Source organism: Hyla sarda, chromosome 9 (assembly GCF_029499605.1).
Source record: "Hyla sarda isolate aHylSar1 chromosome 9, aHylSar1.hap1, whole genome shotgun sequence".
NCBI classification, from domain to species: Eukaryota; Metazoa; Chordata; class Amphibia; order Anura; family Hylidae; genus Hyla; species Hyla sarda.
In genome coordinates this window covers 138,221,828-138,229,735 of record NC_079197.1, presented here as the reverse complement: position 1 = coordinate 138,229,735, position 7,908 = coordinate 138,221,828, and the positions used below count along the sequence as shown (strand labels likewise).

General features: G+C 42.5%; 1 pseudogene; it reads left to right on the top strand.

The window, feature by feature from the left end:
• Positions 1 to 7,142: 7,142 nt before the first annotated feature.
• Positions 7,143 to 7,314, top strand: LOC130292088 (U2 spliceosomal RNA; annotated as a pseudogene).
• The last annotated feature ends 594 nt before the right edge of the window (positions 7,315 to 7,908 follow it).

The window sequence follows — 7,908 nt, the reverse complement described above, 5'->3', positions numbered from 1 at the left end:
TGGAGAATTGCAATAAAGATCTTGCTTGGTCACCAGCACATGAGTGTGTACCTACCAGACACTTTCAGCACAGAGGGGGATTGTACAATACTTCAAGATGTCCAAGAGGAAGCTGTGGAGAAGAAGAGACAGTCTTACATGTGTTTTGGAACTGTTTTTATGCTTAAGAGGTGTGGAAAAGTGTGGCGAGTCTTTTTAATGTTTCTTACCGGACTAAAGACTTTTAATCATGAAGTTGTTTTATTTGGGAATTTTACAAGTCAGAATAAAGATACTGAAAGAGTGATATGGACTGTTGTGAACACTGTCAAGAATGCCTTATGGAAGTATCATAATATTTTGGTGTTCCAGAAAGATTTGATTAGTGAAAGTAACTGTTTTAAACTGAGTGAACTTTTTGTCTATTATTTATTAGAAAAAAAGAGACACCCAAAAAGAGACTGGGTGCCCGGAAAGCTAATTCACTTTGGCACTTTAGTCTTTGGAATGCAATAATGTGATGTAATATGATGCATTTTGAATAATAGTGAAAATTTACCTGTATGTATTTCTTGTTTTTGCACTTTTCTAATAAAAACGTAAAAAATCTGTTCTTATCAGTTTCATACTGGTGGTGAAGTCCCACCTGTGTGGGGATGGGTGCTGCATGGAGGGGCAGGGGTACCTGGGCATGCCAGGGCTGGTTCTGAGGAATCAACTCGATGGCTGCTCTGATGTGACCTGTTTCCTCCGGGTCTCGCCATGAGGTTGGGGGGTGTAGAGCCGAGGTACTTCTGTGCCTCGGGGAGTGGTGACCTTGAGGTGCCGAAACTTCTGGTGTGAAAGCACAGCACCATTACGCTGCACCTTTGCCACTCACCTTTGGTATTCTGGCTAGGATCGGGGGAATTGTTATAGATCCGGCTGGATGACCGGGCAGTATATCTGCACTTATCCACTTATTTATTTTTTGTGTTTTGTCACTGTGCCACTTTTACGTGTTGTTTTTTACAGAGGATTTCCAGGATGTGGTAGCCCTTCTGGCGGTCTAGGGGAGGTTTGGGTGGCCATCAGGTTCCTCACCTCCCTGCAACCCCTGGGCATCTTGGCTTTGGTCAAGATGCCATCAGTATACGGCTCCTCGGCTGATACCTAGGTTGAAGCCTGGTGCATTTTCAGCCCCTTAGTAGTTTTGGTGAAAAGGGGCATCGAACCTGGTTCCTTGCAGGTGCCTTTTGGCCCAGAGGTGAAGGGTAGGTTTATTGGGGGGCCTCTCTCCTGTCGGAGAAGGGCTTAGCAATAGACTGCATCCTTTGTGCATGTTGTTTTTTTTTTGTTTTTTTTAGTGTGACACGTTTGCCCCTTTTCTTGCACTTTGGGTGATAGAGAGCACTTGCCTCGGTTAAAAAAACATTAATAATTTTGGTTCTCTCCTTAAGTTGAAATGTACCAGGAAGGTAGGGTCAGGGTCAAAGTAAGGGTCAGGGTTGTAGAAGAGTTGTGTGGCTCATACAATTTTAAATGTCATTTGATGCTCTCCTTAAGTTGCAATGTACCAGGAAGCTAGTATGAGGTTGAGGGTTTTCCCACAGAAAAGTTGTGTGGGTTATATGATTTTGAATGTTTTTAGGTTCTCTCCTTGAGTTGAAATGTACCAGGAAGTTAGGGTTATAGAGGAGTTGTGTGGCTCATACAATTTTAAATGTAATTTGATGTTCTCCTTAAGTTGAAATGCCTTTTGGCTAAGATCAAGTGTAGTATCTGTTCTTATCAGTTTTCATGCTGGTGGGGATGGGTGCTGCATGGAGGATGCAGGTGTACCAGGGCTGGTTCTGAGGAATCAGCTCGACGGCTGCCCCAATGTGACCTGTTCCCTCCGGGTCTCGCTAAGAGGGTCTAGAGCCGAGGTACTGTTGTGCCTTGGGGAGTGGTGACCCTGAGGTGCCGAAACTCACTGGGTAGATGGACTCACTGAGTTGAAGCACGGGCACCATAATCTCTTCACCTTGTGGCACTCACCTCTTGATTCCCGGCCTTCTGGCTAGGATCAGACAAATTTTTATAGATCCGGCCGGATGTTCGGGCAGTATATCTGCACACATTCACTTATTTATTTATTTTTTGTCTCACTGTGTCACTTTTTGCGTGTTGTGTGTTCTCAGGATTTGCCAGGATGCGGTAGCCCTTCTGGGTGTCCCTCCTGGCAGTCTAGGGGAGGTGTGTGTGGCCATTAGGTTCCGCACCTCCCTGCAAACACCCAGGGTACTCCTGCTTTGGCAGGGTACCTACCGTTATCGGCTCTGCGGGCAGATACCTTGGCTAACGCCAAGGGGGATGCCGGGAGCATTTGTGGTCCCCTAGTAGCTTCGGCGAAAAGAGACATCGAACCTGGAACCTCGCTGGTACCTTTTGGTCCGGAGGCGAAGGGTAAGGTTTGTTGGGGGGCCTCTCTCCTATCGGAGAAGGGCTTGCGATAGACCGCATCCTTTGTGCATGTTTTTTTTTTAGTGTAACACGTTTGCACTTTTTCTTGCACTTTGGGTGATTCGAGAGCACGTTCCTCGGCTTAAAAAAAAAAGTATGTATGTATGTATGTATGTATGTATGTATGTATGTATGTATGTAGAGGAGTTGTGTTGTTCATACAATTTTAAATGTCATTTGAAGCTCTCCTTAAGTTGAAATGTACAAGGAAGGCAGAATCACGGTTAGGGTGAGGGTTTTCCCATAGAAGAGTTATGTAGCTTATACGATTTTAAATTTATTTTGGTTCTCTCCTTAAGTTGAAATGTACCAGGAAGATAGGGTTAGGCTAGGGGTTGGGGTTGTAGAGGAGTTGAGTGGTTCATACAATTTTAAATGTCATTCAATGCTCTCCTTAAGTTGAAATGTACAAGGAAGGTAGTATCACGGTTAGAGTGAGGGTTTTCCCATAGAATAGTTGTGTGGCTTAAACAATTTTGAATGTATTTTTGTTCTCTCTATAAGTTGAAATGTGCCTTTGGTTCACTCCTTAAGTTGAAATGTGGTAGGGGGTTGGGGTTGTAGAGGAGTTTTGTGGCTCATACAATTTTATATGCCATTTGATGCTCTCCTTAAGTTGAAATGTACCAGGAAGGTAGGGGTAGGGTTAGGGTTAGCGATGTATGTATGTAGAGGAGTTGTGATGTTCATACAATTTTAAATGTCATTTGATGCTCTCCTTAAGTTGAAATTTACAAGGAAGGTAGTATCACAGTTAGAAAGAGGGTTTTCCCATAGAAGAGTTGTGTGGCTTAAACAATTTTGAATGTATTTTTGTTCTCTCCTTAAGTTTAATTGTGCCTTTGGTTCACTCCTTAAGTTGAAATGTACCAGGAGGGTTAGGGTTCATACAATTTTAAATGTCATTTGATGCTCTCCTTAAGTTGAAATGTACAAGGAAGGTAGCATCACGGTGAGGGTTAGGGTTTTCCCATAGAAGAGTTGTGTAGTTTATATGATTTTGAATGTATTTTGGTTCTCTCCTTAAGTTGAAATGTTCCAGGAAGAAAAGGTTAGGCTTGGGGTTGGGGTTGTAGATGAGTTGAGTGGTTCATACAATTTTAAATGTCATTCGATGCTCTCCTTAAGTTGAAATGTACAAGGGAGGTAGAATCACGGTTAGAATGAAGGTTTTCCCATAGAAGAGATGTGTGGCTTAAACAATTTTTAACATATTTTTGTTCTCTCCTTAAGTTTAAATGTGCCTTTTGTTCACTCCTTAAGTTGAAATGTACCAGGAAGGTAGGGTTTAGGGTTGCAGAGGAGTTTTGTGGCTCATACAATTTTATATGCCATCTGATGCTCTCCTTAAGTTAAAATGTACAAGGAAGGTAATATCACAGTTAGAGTGAGGGTTTTCCCATAGAAGAGTTGTGTGGTTTAAACAATTTTGAATGTATTTTTGTTGTCTCCTTAAGTTTAAATTTGCTTTTGGTTCACTCCTCAAGTTGAAATGTACCTGGAAGGTAGGGTTAGAGTTAGGATTGTAGAAGAGTTTTGTGGCTCATACAATTTTATATGCCATTTGATGCTCTCCTTAAGTTGAAATGTACCAGGAAGGTAGGGTTAGGGTTAGGTATGTATGTAGAGGAGTTGTGGTGTTCATACAATTTTAAATGTTATTTGATGCTCTCCTTAAGTTGAAATGTGCCTTTGGTTCTCTCCTTAAGTTGAAATGTACCAGGAGGTTAGGGTTAGGGTTTGCTGCTCTCCTTAAGTAGAAATGTACCTAGAATAAAGGGTTAGGGATGTATGTATGTGGAGGAGTTGTGTTGTTCATACAATTTTAAATGTCATTTGATGCTCTCCTTAAGTTGAAATGTACAAGGAAGTTAGTATCATGGTTAGAGTGAGGTTTTTCCCATAGAAGAGTTGTGTAGCTTATACGATTTTGAATGTATTTTGGTTCTCTCCTTAAGTTGAAATATACCAGTAAGTTAGGGTTAGGCTAGGGGTTGGGGTTGTAGAGGAGTTGTGTTGTTCATACAATTTTAAATATCTTTTGATGCTCTCTTTAAGTTGAAATGTACAAGGAAGATAGTATCAAAGTTAGAGTGAGGGTTTTCCCATAGAAGAGTTGTGTGGCTCAAACAAATTTTTATGTATTTTTGTTCTCCCCTTAAGTTTAAATGTGCCTTTTGTTCACTCCTTAAGTTGAAATGTATGGTTAGGGTTAGGGTTAGGGTTAGGGTTAGGGTTAGGGTTGTAGAGAAGTTTTGTGGCTCATACAATTTTATATGCCGTTTTATGCTCTCCTTAAGTTGAAATGTACCTGGAATGAAGGGTTTAGGGTTAGGGATTTATTTATGTAGAGGAGTTGTGTTGTTCATACAATTTTAAATGTCATTTGATGCTCTCCTTAAGTTGAAATGTGTCTTTGGTTCACTCCTTAAGTTGAAATGTGGGTTAGGGTTGTAGAGAAGTTTTGTGGCTCATACGGATGGATGGATGGATGGATGGATGGATGGATGGATGGATGGATGGATGGATGGATGGATGGATGGATGGATGGATGGATGGATGGATGGATGGATGGATGGATGGATGGATGGATGGATGGATGGATGGATGGATGGATGGATGGATGGATGGATGGATGGATGGATGGATGGATGGATGGATGGATGGATGGATGGATGGATGGATGGATGGATGGATGGATGGATGGATGGATGGATGGATGGATGGATGGATGGATGGATGGATGGATGGATGGATGGATGGATGGATGGATGGATGGATGGATGGATGGATGGATGGATGGATGGATGGATGGATGGATGGATGGATGGATGGATGGATGGATGGATGGATGGATGGATGGATGGATGGATGGATGGATGGATGGATGGATGGATGGATGGATGGATGGATGGATGGATGGATGGATGGATGGATGGATGGATGGATGGATGGATGGATGGATGGATGGATGGATGGATGGATGGATGGATGGATGGATGGATGGATGGATGGATGGATGGATGGATGGATGGATGGATGGATGGATGGATGGATGGATGGATGGATGGATGGATGGATGGATGGATGGATGGATGGATGGATGGATGGATGGATGGATGGATGGATGGATGGATGGATGGATGGATGGATGGATGGATGGATGGATGGATGGATGGATGGATGGATGGATGGATGGATGGATGGATGGATGTTCATAAAATTTTAAATGTCATTTGATGCTCTCCTTAAGTTGAAATTTACAAGGAAGGTAGTATCACGATTAGAGTGAGGTTTTTCCCATAGAAGAGTTGTGTAGCTTATACGATTTTGAATGTATTTTGGTTTTCTCCTTAAGTTGAAATGTACAAGGAAGTTAGTATCACGGTTAGAGTGAGGGTTTTCCCATAGAAGAGTTGTTTAGCTTATACGATTTTAAATGTATTTTGGCTCTCTCATTAAGGCTAGGGGTTGGGGTTGTAGATGAGTTGAGTGGTTCATACAATTTTAAATGTCATTTGATGCTCTCCTTAAGTTGAAATGTGTCTTTGGTTCACTCCTTAAGTTGAATTGTACCAGAGGGTTAGGGTATGGGTATGAATTTATGGAGAAGAGTTGTGTTGTTCATACAATTTTAAATATCTTTTGATGCTCTCCTTAAGTTAAAATGTACAAGGAAGGTAGTATCACAGTTAGAGTGAGGGTTTTTAATTTTAAGTTTACATTTGCCTTTGGTTCACTCCTCAAGTTGAAAGATACCTGGAAGGTAGGGTTAGGGTTAGGGTTGTAGAAGAGTTTTGTGGCTCATACAATTTTATATGCCATTTGATGCTCTCCTTAAGTTGAAATGTACAAGGAAGGTAGTATCACGGTTAGAGTGAGGGTTTTCCCATAGAAGAGTTGTGCGGCTTAAACAATTTTTTATGTATTTATGTTCTCTCCTTAAGTTTAAATGTGCCTTTTGTTCACTCCTTAAGTTAAAATGTTTTAGGGGGTTAGGGTTAGGGTTAGGGTTATAGAAGAGTTGAGTGGTTCTTACAATTTTAAATGTCATTTGATGCTCTACTTAAGTTAAAATGTGCCTTTGGTTCACTCCTCAAGTTTAAATGTACCTGGAAGTTGTGAGGGTGAGGGTGAGGGTGAGGGTGTTGTTCATACCATTTTAAATATCATTTGATGCTCGCCTTAAGTTGAAATGTACAAGGAAGGTAGTATCACAGTTAGAGTGAGGGTTTTTAATTTTAAGTTTAAATTTGCCTTTGGTTCACTCCTCAAGTTGAAAGATACCTGGAAGGTAGGGTTAGGGTTGTAGAAGAGATTTGTGGCTCATACAATTTTATATGCCATTTGATGCTCTCCTTAAGTTGAAATGTACCAGGAAGATAGGGTTAGGGTTAGGTATATATGTAGAGGAGTTGTGTTGTTCATACAATTTTAAATGTTATTTGATGCTCTCCTTAAGTTGAAATGTGCCTTTTGTTCACTACTTAAGTTAAAATGTGTTAGGATTAGGGTTGTAGAAGAGTTGAGTGGTTCCTACAATTTTAAATTTCATTTGATGCTCTCCTTAAGTTGAAATGTGCCTTTGGTTCATTCCTCAAGTTGAAAGACACCTGGAAGGTAGGGTTAGGGTTGTAGAAGAGTTTTGTGGCTCATACAATTTTATATGCCATATATATATCGCTTCTCGGCCTTTTGGCTAAGATCAAGTGTAGTATCTGTTCTTATCAGTTTTTCATGCCGGTATGGGGCTGGTGGGGATGGGTGCTGCATGGAGGATGCAGGTGTACCGGGGCTTTCCGGGGCTGGTTCTGAGGAATCAGCTCGACGGCTGCCCCGATGTGACCTGTTCCCTCCGGGTCTCGCCATGAGGCTGAGAGGGTCTAGAGCCGAGGTACTTTTGTGCCTCGGGGAGTGGTGACCCCGAGGTGCCGAAACTCACTGGGAGAATAGGCTCACTGAGTTGAAGCACGGGCACCATAATCTCTTCACCTTGTGGCACTCACCTCTTGATTCCCGGCCTTCTGGCTAGGATCAGAGAAATTTTTATAGATCCGGCCGGATGTCCGGGCAGTATATCTGCACACATTCACTTATTTATTTATTTTTTGTCTCACTGTGTCACTTTTTGCGTGTTGTGTGTTCACAGGATTGGTCAGGATGCGGTAGCCCTTCTGGGTGTCCCTCCTGGCGGTCTAGGGGAGGTGTGTGTGGCCATTAGGTTCCGCACCTCCCTGCAAACACCCCGGGTACTCCTGCTTCGGCAGGGTACCTACCGTAATCGGCTCTGCGGGCAGATACCTTGGCTAACGCTAAGGGGGATGCCGGGAGCATTTGTGGTCCCCTAGTAGCTTCGGCGAAAAGGGACATCGAACCTGGAACCTCGCAGGTACCTTTTGGTCCGGAGGCGAAGGGTAAGGTTTGTTGGGGGGCGTCTCTCCTATC